Source organism: Xiphophorus couchianus, chromosome 5, assembly GCF_001444195.1.
Source record: "Xiphophorus couchianus chromosome 5, X_couchianus-1.0, whole genome shotgun sequence".
NCBI classification, from domain to species: domain Eukaryota; kingdom Metazoa; phylum Chordata; class Actinopteri; order Cyprinodontiformes; family Poeciliidae; genus Xiphophorus; species Xiphophorus couchianus.
The window spans coordinates 15,820,999-15,836,584 of record NC_040232.1 but is presented as its reverse complement, the minus strand read 5'-3'; positions in this window follow the sequence as shown (position 1 = coordinate 15,836,584).

The window sequence follows — 15,586 nt, the reverse complement described above, 5'->3', positions numbered from 1 at the left end:
AACAAAGTCACATTACTCTAAAATTCATATCTACTTATTTTGAGTCACATAAATGGTCATGTTTGACATTTTTATTAGATGGGTAAACTTGCATTTTCTATCATACAGTATTACAAATGATTATGTCCACCCTACTGCCTTCATTAAATCTGTTTCTGAAAATTGTTGAGGCTATTTTTCACACCTTTTCCAATATCTCTAGTTCACATTAGTATTCTTAAACATGCTGATATGTGCTTGGAAAACAGGAGATTAAAATCAAAGAACTGCAGTAGATAGATTATTGTGCACCTGGACTTGGTTTTGCAAACTGAGGAGTCTTTTTTTCTCTCAGTTAAGTTTAGAACAGCAGCAAAATAGGTCAAGTCATAATCGTTCAGAAGGTTCAATAGTATCCACCGTGGCAGTATATGAAATAGAACATTAAACTTAAAATAGCTTTAAGCTTCAAAACAAAAAGAAAACAAATTTAAAACTCTGTACCATAAATGTTTTTAGTAGTTTGTAATTTTATGTCTTAATCATTGTCAAGATGGCCCTCAAGATAAGGATGTAATTAGCTACTCTCTCACTTGAAATATAACTATAAAGTGTAATTTAGCAGAAGACAAGGTTACCAGGCTGTGTTCTGTTATGTGTAAACATGATATGAAACTTTGTTTTGTCAAATTTCCAGGAATGTCACTTCAAGATTTTAGCGGATCTATTTTGTTTGACAACCATGTGGATTTTGCTGAAGATATTTTTTTATTGTTAAATGTAACTAGGGCCAGTGTAGATGTTTAACTTTTACATGCCACATTATTTATACTTTAGTGAAAAACCACACATTTTTTTATTTTTGTTGTCACCATGAAATTTGGGAAAGTTTGTTGTTAATTATTAATTGTCCTGTTGCCATAATGGTTTTTTTTTTCAATTAAGAATGGCAGTTCATAATTTAGTCACTAAAGTTTTCCATGATTGTACTTTAGAAATATAAATTATGAAAATGATTTAAATACCTTATTTTTTGTATGTAAGCTCTGTAAGCGGGCAGAATTACATGATAATGCTTGCTGCTTATTATGCAAAAACTGGAATAATTAGATGCCTTAAAAGTGGAATGTATTAGTGTTGCACACTATAACATCTCATTGCATTAAGATAACAGAAGGCAATTAGGTTCCATCCTAATTTTTCTCCTGGTTCTGCCTGTTTCCCTTGGCTTATTAGCATTGATTCTAATTGCAAACTGCACAGCTGTTTTAGTGATTATTTGTTTTCATACACAGGCCCTTTGGAGAATTTGTTTACAATATGTTGTTGGCTTAGTAAATTGTCTTTCTCTCCTAATATGATAATGATGGCTTCTAAAAATGTAGAAATAAGAGCTGAATACAACATTGATACACATCGTTACATTTATCAACCATTTTGTAAACTTTGAATGAATTTAAGTGTCAATTATTTTACCCGTAAAATATTTTTGTCCTTATGAGTTTTCCTTACAATTTTGCTAAGATGTTGCTAGAAATTAACAGGACGAGCAAACAACAGTTGAGTTTGCAGTTAAACAAATGGAAGCAGAACAAATGTATTCTGATGTAATGTTTAAAACAACAGCATTACTCATAGTGACACACCGCTAACAGGATTTTGATTGGCTCATAAAGCCTTTAAAATGAATTTGACACACTCCTGTTAATGCATGTTGCCTGTTCTGCATGTGTATATGTGTTTATATCTTTCGCTCCCTTTGCTTCTGTGTGACAGCACAGCTCTCATCATGCTGAGAGAGGCACAGAACTCCCCTCTCATTATACCTGGAGGAATGGATCTCATTAACCACTGGGTGGAGCTGTCACATTCTCCCCATTTCTTTTTTTAATTACACTCCTCATCTGGGTTTCTTCAGCTTAATTATTAGCTCTTTCATAAAACAATTCTCTTTGTTGTATTTATACATGTTTTTCAGCAAATACATAGCAGTGCAATGAAAAGAAAAGAAAAGGGGAACATTCAAAAAACAATTGTAAATCTGAAATAGTTTTGCTAAAGAAAAGCTTTTTCACAACATGATGCTGCTACCACCACATTTCACTACGGGGGTTGTGTGTTCAAGGTGAAGAATAAAGTAAACTTTCTACAAGTATTATTTTGGTACTTTGTCACATCTGACTAGAGCACCTACAGTATTTCCACATGTTTACTTTGTCTCCTAGAAGACTTGTTGCAAACTTTAAACCTTATGTCTTATGGCTATAAGAACTTTATCTTTACATTTGTAAGGCTGAAATAGACAACATCAACCCAGTTTGTTACAAGCAAAGGATACTGATCCAAATGTACACACAGAAGCAAAGTAGGAGGTACAATTAGGGTTTAATGGCCTAATTAGGTAAGTAATGAACAATATTAACAGATGAATGGGTAGAGTAGCTGTGGCAGAATAGCAGACAGTGAACTGATGGCATGGCAGTGGTCCTGAAATTCACTGGGAAGGATGACAACAGCTTAGCAGCGGTATAAGGCAGCTGAAAGTCAAGCTTTTAGCAGGGAACAACAAACAATCAAGCAATAAATGTCAACTAGAATAGCAAAGAACTGACATAATAAAATAATTTAAAAACATGAATAAATGCCAAAACTCAGAAAATGATTGGCCTTTATGAAATTGCTTATTTGTAATAGTAGCGCGAACTATACCACTCTCCTCAGCAGCCTACAGGAAGTAATGTTGTTTTTTTTACTTATCTTATTGCAATAAAGAAAACCAAACCAAAAAAATTATTTACTGCCATTACCATGATATTACTTGTCTCTCCTCAGCAGCAGTTTGCCAATCTCCTCTAAGTAAGCCAAAAGTAGATCAAATTTATGAAACTGTGCGAAAGGCTGTCATTTGTGGAGCAGCACTGAAAATAGCAAATTCTTGTACTTCTCTGATCAGGGAGCAATTTGGAAATTATCCTTGTGGAATGTTTAGTTATTGAGATGGACTCACACCGCCAGCCCTCTCTGAAACTGCCGCTTCTTGTATGCATAAAGTTGCCAATTTAAGATGAAATTTGAATTTTTTTTTTTTTGTCGGAATGCATATATAGTCAGCTGCTTGTTGCTCTCTTTGAGTTTGTCTTTTCAAATTCAGTTCATGGTTCATCTAGTTGAACAGGAGTTTTCTGAGGTAACACAATAGGAGATTTTCAGGAGTGACGACAGCGTCCTTTCTGCCTTCTAGGATAGTAAACATTAATAGCAATGACATCAATGGCCTCTTAAAGAGGGCCAACTCCCCCATGACAGTCCTATTTGTTCCCTGCTCTTCGGTGACTTCACAGTGACATATCAAATTAGCAAAGGCTTCATCCAATTCAGTCAGTCTCTGCTGACCTTAATTGTAAACGCTCAATATCTTCCTTTAGGTTCAGCTCAGTTGTCTTTTATTAACAGCAAAGACAACTGCTAATGTTTTCCCCTCCAGCTAAAAGAGCAAAACATTAAAAGGATTAAAGGCTGACAGTAGAAACGCCTGTTTAGGCACATAAATGCAGTTTCCAGCATCTTAATGGCTGTGCAGTCTGCTCCATTGCAATTACTATTCAGATAGAAAGATTAACAGAGCAATACCAAATCTAGCACTTCACTTCTTGCACGTATGTAATATAGACGGAACTGCATGAGCACTTGAAAAAGAAATCGATGCTTGTGCCTTTCAATTATACGTTTTACACAAGCATTAACTGAAAACATGAGGGCAAGCCTCCTGCTGCCCCTGCCTTAATTTGAAATGTCATCCACACAAGGGAGCATAAGCTAAAAAAAAATCTTGATAAGTTTTAAAAGTAAAGTGACAAAGACTTTACACCTATTGACTCTGAATCTGAATTTTAGAATGTAACTTTGCACTTTTGTCCAGATTTTGGCTAATTTTCAGTTTTAAAATGCATCATAAATATACAAAAGATTAATTTAGAATGTCCGCTTTCTCCTGTATCTGCCCTGGAGATGAAATGAAGAAGTGAGAGGTTTATCATTCTTATTAGAGAAAAAGGCTTTAGCAGGTGAGTGGACATCACTTCGAACCTCAGAAATATTGAACCGGCTTATTTAGTATGCTACTCTAAAAGGGGTAAAAGATAAGAACCTGAAGAGCCATGGTGAACGAAAATAATCCTGATGGACAGATGGATGTATTAATGTTTTAATTCTCAAAACAGATGGTAAACACAATCAACACCACTTACCTCTCCATCAGGCCTAACGTCTAAGGTCTAATTAAAACCAAAGGAGAGTTTTGAAATCCTTGCAGAGCCGTCCCCAAAGACTGCAGATTAGGATCATTGACTTGGATCACACATAAAAACACAGTTAGTATCTTTAACCAGATTTTGGGAATTTTACAATAAATTGTTTATGATGTTAAGCTTTGAAGAGGTTGTTCAGTGAATCGAGACTAGTCTGCACTTTTCAATTTTAAATATGAGTTGAGAGACACTGAAAAAAACTCATGTTGAATCCAAAATTACTGATAGTGGAAAAATCTATTTTAGGAGATACTCACAACATGTGTAATAAGAAGAAGAATTCTGTAAGGCTCTAAAATATGCCATGGATAATTAATTTTCTTCAAAATGTTTCCGCAGATTTCCAAAGAAGAAATTTAGAAAAGATCAGTTGAATGTCTAATATTTAAAGAGGCAGCATTATATAAATTGACTTTTCTGAGCTTCATATCATGTTGTAATGTTATTCCCTCATCAAAATCACACCTGGATTGTTGCTTTGATTCTTTCATGCATGTTTGAGAAATACTTGAATCTCCATTTGGGTTTGTAAGATGCTTGAGGGAACCAAGTGCACCCCCTTCCACACACAGCTCCTCCTCAGAGCTGCAGTTTCCAAGCCGAGCATTCACATTATGAAGCACCCCTCCCACACTTAGCTCCTTCAAGCTAGAATGAGCAAACACCAGAAAACACCAGGTAGAAATACACATCTTCTCAGGCCATATGAACTATTTCTCAGTCCAGTGCTCAAATGAACGTTTGTAAATGCTTAATAGAGGGATGTTAATCTGATGACATTATCAGAAAGAGCACATACTTCTTAAAGTGACAAAGACCCAATTTCAAGGCATTAAATTGCAAAGTCAAATTTGTTTTAAGTCATGTGGGATATATAGAGCATTTTTATAACAACTGAAAGTAACATAGTTACTTGAACTGTTTTTTGTTTGTCTTTGATATACAGTACTTACGCTTTAGGTGGTACTTTCACAAAACAATCCAAGTTGTTTTCAAGTCTAAAATTCTGGGTTCATATGGTGACAGAAATTATGCAATTTTAACTAAACACTGGGTCTCATTAACCTTCAAAGACAATTTTGAATTGCACAATGACCAAATGAGACTTTACTGACTTCAGACTCTGCAGAAGGAAATAAAAAATGGTAAAAGTGTAATAATGCTAATGCCAGTGGGTGAAATTTATGACTTTAGTTTACACTACGAAATAAATTAGCTTAATTAAGATAAATATAGTTTTTTAAACTCAAAGTACTTTGTTCATGGTAGTGGTAATTCAACATTTTTACTTTGACAAAGACATAAAGTCAGTGTACATAGGTCATGTTTTATACAGTGCTGTATAATAGGTGTTGTTTAGATCAATAGCTTAAATCCCAGACATGCTGAGTTTGCATTTTCTCCCTGTGAATGCTTTGATTTTCTTGTATTCAGAATTTCTCTAAAAACATGCACATTGAGTTAATAGGTCTTATGTGTAAGTAGGTAGATGCTTGCTTATTTGCCCTTTGATTGACTGTGCAGGATTTTCTTTTTTAATTATGTATAATGTAAACCTAACAAAGACAATTACCAAGAACACCAAATATTTTAAGAATAAATGCTCGTGCTAATTAGGCTGTTTTACATTTAGCCCAAGAAACTTTTTTAAAAAAATGAAACGACAAGATCACTTGCAAACTCATTATGCTCAAAATGTAATGCTTAATACATGATCAGTTAAAACCCATTTTTTAATTCTATGTTTACATTCTTCTTTTTCACTGCAAGCTGTATGATGAGCATGAGGAACTGCTTTAGCTAGACCGTATTGGCCCTTTTGCTGTTTCACTGTGTGAAAAACAACAAAGTTTATTTCTAAAGCTCTTTGATGGCTGGTTATGCCGCTCCCAGACTTTTATTTTTGTCCTTTTTGCTACAAAGCCCCTGGTTGTGAACTGGCAAGTAGCACAAAAATATGGCTCATTTGCAAGCCTGCATGAAATGGAAAATATTTCTAATTTTAAACAAGATAAAAAGTAATGAAAATTTGCAGAGATCCCTGTTTTTGTTGGCTGTTCCTTCACTAGACTAAGATTTCCCTTTGGTTTATTCTCTATCTTTTCCTTTTAAACCCAACAAATTAGTTTCTGTGATTAAACACAATACCCACTGACTACTCTCTCAATGGCAAGTAAACTGGAAAAAATGTACAAATGTGAAAAATCAATTTTTTAACCACAAAGATACATAATGACTGAGTGACTGACTTACTCACTGAACTAACCTTAGTTGTTACTATTCACTACCTTAAACTAGTGAGTAGTTATTGGTTAATTCTCTGAAAAAACAAAAGATATCACAAGCTTCACTATGAGGGTCACACTAGTTCTTCTTGGTTGTCATTCTTTCTTTCATGCAATTCTTTCCATATTTAAGGAGCAACTGACCATCTTCGGATGAAAGTTCAGTGCTCTATGTATTCAAATAATTATTGACTAAAATAATCAGAATAGAGATCAGGGTGCCACTACTTCCAGCCATGTAAAGGATTCTGTATGCCAAAATGAATACATTTTTATTAGTATAGACAGAGCATATTTATTCTGCATTAGATGAAGTGGTACTTTCAGGTCATTGCTGCAACATTTAAGTAGCAGCTCTGCTATATTTACCAGTAAAAATGTAGCCGGGGAGCATACTGGTTCTCAAAAATGCATACCCTCCTGTTAAGACATATTTTTGCGATGTAATATATATATATGTTTTTTTAGAGAAAAAAAAGCATGCAATTACCTGCCTGTAATAGTGTGCACACTTGCACTTTGTATATTGATTCAATTTTAATATTCAGTTTTCTTTCCCAGCTGTACCCATTACGCCACATCTTGACTTGGCAATAACTGCACAATTTTTTTTAAGTTCTCCAAATTTGTCTTGTTTCAAAGACATGGCTTATCTTCTACGGCAGTGGTTCTCAAACTTTTTTCAGTGATGTACCCCCTTAAAAATATATTTTTAGTCAAGTACCCCCTGACACGGGCAAAACATTTTTGGAATAAAAAAGAGGTACAGTGCTGTAAAATCACTGTCTGATTTATTAAAGCCAAACAACTTATATCAGTGAACCTGACAAATACATCCATATTGCAAACATTGCATGGTTAAACAAAAAAGAAAAACAGAAGACGGTGACCACCAGGAAGGTATAAAACCAGTCAAACCGTTTTATTTTAAAGGATATTGAAACTAAATACTGAATATAAAATTCAGTGCATGAACACACATTTATATTTTATCGAACTTTTTACAAAATAATTTTTCCCAAGACTTATTATGAGGAGCCTACTGATTTTTTAAAGATATTTTGAAAAGCTTCACGTACCCCCTGCAGTACCTCCATGTACCCCCAGGGGTACACGTACCCCCATTTGAGAACCACTGTTCTACGGGATACCATAGATATTCTGTTAATTTATGCTGCAGCTAAACTATAATAAAACTTCCTCCTTTATTCTTCCTTCATTGAGCTATTCTTTTTGTTTTTAATTTGCTATACGTTTGGATCACTTAGATACAGAAAAAAATGAAATCCCTCTCCATCTTTGACACAGAAACGTTTAGGGTAGTGACATTTGAAACTGTCACATACTTTTATCTATCTCAGGTCAATCTAAAAAAAATAAAATAAAGCAACCTCATACTATTATGCCAACCGTGACCAACATGCTTGACTGTGGTGGTCTATTGTCAGTAGTAAGTGTCATTTTTGTGTCAAACTTTCTGTTTGGAACCGGTCTCCAAAGTTCAAATGTGGCTTTGCCAGAGCGTAATACATTTTCTCACAAGCTTTTGAAAAATTTCAATCAGGTCAAGTCCAGAGCTTTTTTCAAGTTGCCTCTTTGGAACCTTTCAGGATCCTTGATTTTTTTTTTTATTTCCATTTTGGGAGTTTTTCCAATAATCATAGTTTTACTATATCTTCTTAGTCACTCACTGATGACTATGTTTACTGAGCGGTGGAATATAGATACTACAGGGAGATTGTTTTGTGTCTTGCTTCTTATTTGAATGTTTGTACAATAAGGACCAGAAGTGGGGACTCGAGTCACATGACTTGAGCTTTTTAAATGTTTTTCTGTTTTATTTTTGAATTGTGCAAGATATGTCACAATATAAATAGAAATAATTCTAAAAATTATTCATTTTTGCTGTTTACATCACAAATCTCTTCATTTTAAAAGTGAGTACACTTTTGAGAGCCACTGCATGATGCCTCCTATTACTGACACTCATGTCACCTCAAAAAAATCTTTACCAGTGTGTCTTTCTGCATTACCTAACTTCAGAAAAGATATATGTCATGGTAGTAAGCAAATCAATATTCATTCAGGGGCAAATACATAAAATAACTAGGCATTGTCAAGTTATTTTTTGTATGATATGTTTCCTTCCAGAACAATGATTCAAACATGAATATCATCACTAAATCTATTGTTCTAAGCAAGTGACACTGCTGTGTGTGAGTAAAAGAAAAAGAGAGAGGAGAGAGACAGAATGTGGCACATGTAGTTTCATCACTTTTTGCTCCTTTTTTTTTTTTTTTTTGCTTTTTTGTACTGGCAGTGTGAGTGATAAAGAGGCAGCCCTTATTCCCTGTGGGGTGTTGGACAGAAGTGGCCTGGCTGACATGGCAAGTAGTAGACAGCGCTTCATCTCAGTGTTCATTGGCTGGCCAGTTATGTGATTAAAAAATGTGCTGAGTTCATGGTTTGGGGCAAAGAGCTTCTCAGTAGTCGAAAGAGCTGATCTATTCTTATTCGAAAAGAAGCTGAGGGACCATATTGTGGACAAAACGACTCTGCCACCATGTCTGATAAATAGAAAACAATTGACTAAATACCACAAATATGTAATTGACTGTGGTCAGTATAATCAAATATTTACATTACAAGTTTCCAAGATATAAATAGAAAATATTTTTATAATTGTAACAGAGAAAAGAAGAAAGAAAATGATATAGAAAGACAGAGAAAAACAAACATTATTAATAATACATCTTCTTGTTGCCGCATCCTCTGTGGGAGAGGAGACAAAAACATGTCAGAGCGGAACGCATAAATACTGCAAACACCGGTTTAATGGCCATCACAAGCAAAAACTTGGTTTCTCTATGCACAGCTGTGCTCTAGTGCATAAAATTGATCGTTTGTGGAATTAATGTGCTCACACTTTTTGTAATGCTTGCCTAATTTTAAGCTAAAACAAATTTTCTGAGCTTTTCAATGCAGCATGTACTGTAGATATGATGAAAAGATAGCAGGCTAATACAAGTTCTGCCTTTATGTAATGAAAAAAAGTATATAATCTTGTGATATTTATAATATGAGCTCTACCAAATAATAACAAGTGGAAAAATACACATAGAAGCCCTGATATAACTAGGATTAAGAGCAAAAAAAACAAAATCTAAAACCAATGAACTGAAACCAGGTATAATAATTACATGGATTGCAGTAAAAGACACATTAATTGAATGTGGCACCAGTAGCCGTCTGGAAATTGTTTCCAAGACTGAGCCAGATTTGTAGAGATCCATGATTCCCTTTCAGAGATCTTGGCTGAATTTTGATTTCCTGTGATGTCACCTAAAGAAGCGGCCTCAAAATACATCCACAGGTGTATCTCCAGTTATTCTTGTGTTGTGAATTAACCAATCAGAAGCTTACAAAAGCCTAAAGCCATCATTTGGGCTTTCCAATTTAAGTAAAAAAAAAATTCCATTATTTAAGCACGTAGCAGCAAATAGAAAAAAAATTCATAATGCTGATTGAACTACAGCAGGTAAAGTTTAGTGTGATTGGATGTAAGACATTGTTAGGGAAAAAGGCTTTTGTATCTTTATACAGTCTGTTAACATCTAATTGTAACTTTAAATTCAACATAGGAAGTACAATATTTATACTCTGGGAAGTTGGTCAGCAATGTTACTTCCATAAAAAGGCACAGAAAATATCAACAAAGTAGAACTTGGAGAAATCAGAGCCAGGCCAGAAGGTATATTATTAGTCTCTTATTTACTTCCATATGTGGGGTACAAAGTAGCAGCTGGTTTAGCAAATACTGCATGTATAAAGGCTAAGTCCTTGTTGCAGCTGGCCTTGTTTGATTACTGGGCCACGGTCTTCTTAATCTATCTCTGCCCTCTTTCTTGTCCTCTTTCTCTTGTAATAAAGGTCACTGGAGTCTATGCACTCGTAAAAAGAAACATCAGACATGGGTTCTTTTAAAATTAATTGTTAAATCCACCATATGTGGGGTAGTTTTGTTTTCCAGATATGTAAAATAGATACTAAACATTAGGTTGTGAAATGGTCTATTTCGTTGTATTCTCCACTCTCCAAACACACAATTGTGAAACATGGTGAGACAAATTAAAATGATGTGATTGACAATATGTTTGTGGTAATGGCTTAGTTGCCAAAATTTGGATGAAGAACTGTGCTTAGAAGGAATCACAGTAGATAGACTTCTCTGTTAGCAGCTTAAAATATGTAAAAGGGACTAGAAATCAGTTTTATTTCAAAGAAATATTCATGAAACATAACAGACAAAAAGTTCTATATTAGCAACAGAGCCACTGCTGAATCTAGCAGAACAAACACAGTTTTATGTAAATCTCTTTCTCTCTCTGTTAAAAACGCCAACATCTAGTGAGAACAATCAGAGGCCTTTGAATTGCTGCCACAGCCATCCAAGCAATTTATCTTTTAACAAATGTATTTAAGACCAAGGCGATTGTTTTATATAAAGAAAATGCACAGATCTATAAAAAATACATTACTGAATTAACTTTTAATGGTGGGCAGGGATATGGGCGTGAACAGTTCTGATGGACAAAGGGGAGCTCAGCTCAGTTTATTGAAGAGTTAAGTGAGGGAATAAAAACTAAAAAATTGAGGATGTTTGCCGTACCACAAGAGCATCAAATAAATGAGTTAAAGAATCAGTACTGCTAAAATAATCTGAATCTGCAGATATACCACAGAAAACTTTCAGAAAGTTAAAACTTTATAAAAATAAACATGTTTCTAAGAAATTGTAATAATTATTTCTACTACCATTCTTATTGCTGACTAAATCTCATTTATTTACAAATGGCTGCATGTTATTCGTAACAAGGAAGCCTTTTGCTACCTTGACTGATGCACTGCCAAACCAATATATAAGTAATAGTGAGATGTTCCATAATGCAAACAGTTTCTTCTCAGCAGACTCTTTCTCAGCTGTTTGTCGGCTTCTACTTTGTTTATTTAAGGAGTCCTTTCTGAACTTTGTCTTTTTCTTAGTTAACTTCAGCAAAGAAAGTTCAGCCTTTCCTTCACATATATTTTGAGGTGAGGCATTCTGTCAACACCACGAAAAGCAAACATATCTATCTTAGCAAAGCACTAAATTGAATGAGACTGTGCCAATTCTGTGTTGGGCAGCGTGCCAGTGCAGAGCAGAGTGGGAGGGCTTTGGGACCGCTACTTTAAAAAGTGAGTGACAAGAATAACAATCATGGGGAGGGAGGTGCATGTGATATACTAACAAAAGTTCAGATGAAAATAAAAGACCTCGTTTTTCATTGTCTTATGTAATATGGGAGTCTTATAACTTAAATTCATATAGCATAAGAGTTTCATATGGGTCTTTGTAATTCTGTGTGTCCTGAGAGTTCCCTTTACAGTCATGTTCTCCTTGCTTCTATTTCTTTTCTGTACCAGCTTTACAACATTGACTCAGCAAGTATTTTGAGAAGACAGCTAGAGCTGCCATGGTGAGAGTGACTAATGACCCCTTTCACAGCACAAACACCACATAATCAGAGATGCTGAGGATCTGTGTCTGCCTGCTGTCTTGTCTGAGTAATTACACCAGGGACTCAATTAATTTACTAACCAACAATCAAGCTCTGCATACTGAATGCCCTCCAGTCAGCTTATGTATTAAAAAGAAAATGATAAAACCTCTGTCAATCTATTTTCTGTACATGCTTCATCCCCTTTGGGGTCACGGAGGGGCTGGAGCCTATTGTGACCGTCAGTAGCGGAGAGTAAGGGTACTGGCTGTACGAGTTACCAGTTCGTCCCAGGGACATCAGAGGCACATGCTACAGACAGCTGTGCACCATCATACAAATTTAGAAATTCAAATTCACCCATGTGTGTACAGTTGTTGTTGCTGAAATGTGCTAAACAAGTAAACTTAGGTTATGATGTCAGTATCAGTGCTTCAGTGCTTGATCAGATCACACCTCTATGTCCAGCCTCTGACAATATGGAAATTTGAAAAAGCATGTAACTATAAATCAGATTACCAGCTTAACTAGCGTTATTTGAACACCAGTACAGTAAGATCTATAGATCTATCACTGGGCGGGGGCTCTATATATTTACAAATATGTTTGTTAAAAATTCATCTCACACAATGTTGATCCATTTTTATTTTGTGGCTTATTTTCAAGAAGCCACATGAAAAAGTAACAATTCTACTGGAGTGTATATATTCTTGAGTAATAACAATATCTATGAAATTTTAATGACAGAAGCTGACTCTAAAGAAATGCACAGGAGAGTTCAGTCTCTGGGGGACTAGACTGCAGGAAAAGTCATTCATGGTGGTTTTTCAGTGTTACTTGGCAGGTGAAATAGAGTTGACATTGATTCCTGTTTCAACACAGTATTGAAAGCCGATTTTAAAACCACATCAACAGCTGTAATGCTTTTTTTATTAGTCTTCAGGCTATACAAGGAATAAGTAAAAGCTGGTAACCTCCACTAAAATATCTGCCATTTTAAGCAGTGAGCCATTTAATTAATTTTCCCGTCACTGCCACATGTTTTTTGTATTTATTGACATACATTTGTTTTAAAAAATCAATAAATAGGCATCCCTAGAGATTTATTGGGACCGCAATATGTTTGAATTTCAGAAAAGATGCCATATTTTAAGATAGCAATTTTGTTGTTCGAGCTTTCCTTTGGAAAAAAGGTTTGTGTGTTGCTGAAGTGCAAATTGGATGGTAGCAGAGGAGGAGGTGAACAGTGAAGGGATTGACAACTTCATTGCACTTGGTGTTCTCACCACCTCTCTTCGGTTTCAGTGGGGGGACGTGGTTAGAAGTCTTCAACAGTCTTCACCTACTGTGCTAAATTGTTACTCCACACTCCCTGAACTGCCTCAGGACCCGGGAAAAGAGATTTCTTTCTGTGGCCTACGGTGAGCTTGGCATTATCACTCTTATTGTAATTCAAGATGTTGTTTCCTTTGATTTTTAGTGCAGACAAAATCATCCCCCCAAAATCACTTGTGTAAGTGGTTCAAAGTTTGCAGGAGCAGAGGGAGGTCTGTCCTCTAATGAATGGCTTCTCCGTGTCTTAAGAGATCTTCCAGATGGTGAAGCTGTGAATGTACATCAGTCACTGCTGTTCCTCTCAGAAGCACCAGGGTGGAAGAGCTTTCTGGCAACCGATGCAGCCAGGGGGTTTAATGAATACTGCTTAATAGACAGAAGAGACCTATAAAAAAAAATTGTATTGTCCCATTTTGAGTTAATAAAACCCTAATCAGAGACTTGTTTTCAATTTAACATGATACAAGCAAAGGGTTTTACTTCACTATATGAAAATTAAACTAAATTATTTTTTGTTTAATTGTTTAAATCTTTCATTTACTTGTCATATTCTTTGTAGACTGATGAAATTCAATATTTGCCATGCATGTCAAACTAGATGTTCTGGTAAAGTCACATAACTGAAGCAATATTGTCTTATTGTTTTTCAGGTTTCAGGTGACTGGCAAGTCACATTAGCTTGTATGATGGCCTCTTTCATTTCCCCTAAATGGACAGCAACACAATGGGCACAAAAGCACTTGATTTTCTTTGTTCCTACTTCTGTTAAAGCTTCAGCGAGGGAAATGAGTACAGAACACATCAACATTGTTCTCAGTTAATATCAATTTTTAATGAGGCTTTAAATTCACACCAAATGTCAAAAACATTTCCACAAATAAATAAATCAAGACAACTTAGGCCAAAAAAGTGGAATGGTCAAAGGAATAAGTAACCATCCATCCATCTGTCTGTTCTTTATCTAAACTGGTTTATTTCTCCAGTGATTACAGGTTATTAGTCCATCATAGGGTAATACTGAAACATACAGGACAAGCAGTGCTTAAATAAACAACATGGCCAATAAGAATTTTCTACATGGTTTGATAAATGTAACTGTTTTGAGATTGAAAAGAAAGAAAAATATTAGGAAACTAGCCCTCCTTCTTCTAGATGTAGGTAGATTAAAATCGGGTCAGAATCTTTTGACCTTTAAGTGGTAGCTCAATCTGTGCTTTTTCTGTGCTGCTTGGATGAAAGGCTTTCTTTCTCTGACCTTGTTTGGATAAGCACTCTGGTCCTTAAAAGAAATCTGACAACTATTTTTCTTAACTGTTGTCGTAAAGTAAAATATAAATTATCTCCTGACTCTACCATTCCTAAAGTCCTTAAAAGGGCCTTTAAACACTTTGCTGGAACAACATCAGGGTCAGAGAGGAGCAATGCTTTTATCACTTCAGCTGGCCCATTTAGAGTTTCCATTATACTTTTCCTTTGTGAAGCAGTCACTTTCTTCATCCATCAGATAAGCTTATTCCAGCTGATTGTCAAGTTGTTCCTCACCTATTGGGCACAGTGCCTGGCAACATTAGCTGGTGGCATTATCCTCTCTCTGTAAAACGCTTGATGGTTTATGCAGCAGGTAAACAATAGCTCCAAGGAATGTTGCTGTAGTTTTAATGGGCAAGGAGGGATGAAGTATTTAAGGTGTGCACTCTTATGCAACCAGGTGATGTGAACTCTAAATTATTGTAAGCATAATCCTAACAGCTTTTTAAATTCATTTGTTCAGGTTATATCTCACATAAACGGTGCATAAAAATGTGAAACGATTGGTGCTTACCTAACGTTTTTACCTCACAAATGCCTTGCAATTCAATAATATCTTGCACCTCATGGTTAAACCTTTTCTACTTGCTGGTAAAAGACACTCTCACAGCCAGTGTTTATGCACTGGCACGTAGTACCAGCACATTTAAACTTTACCCCTCATCATACTGGGACATTTTTCCAGCGTATGCCACATACCAGGACTTTTTCTGGTAATTCATTGTTCTGGGTTTCCTTGTCAATTTTGAGATCTACAGCGTGACATTGTGTGTGTTATCTTTGTCAGTGTGACTCTTATTTCGTATGGACTGGCAAGTTTAATATATGAATTTAT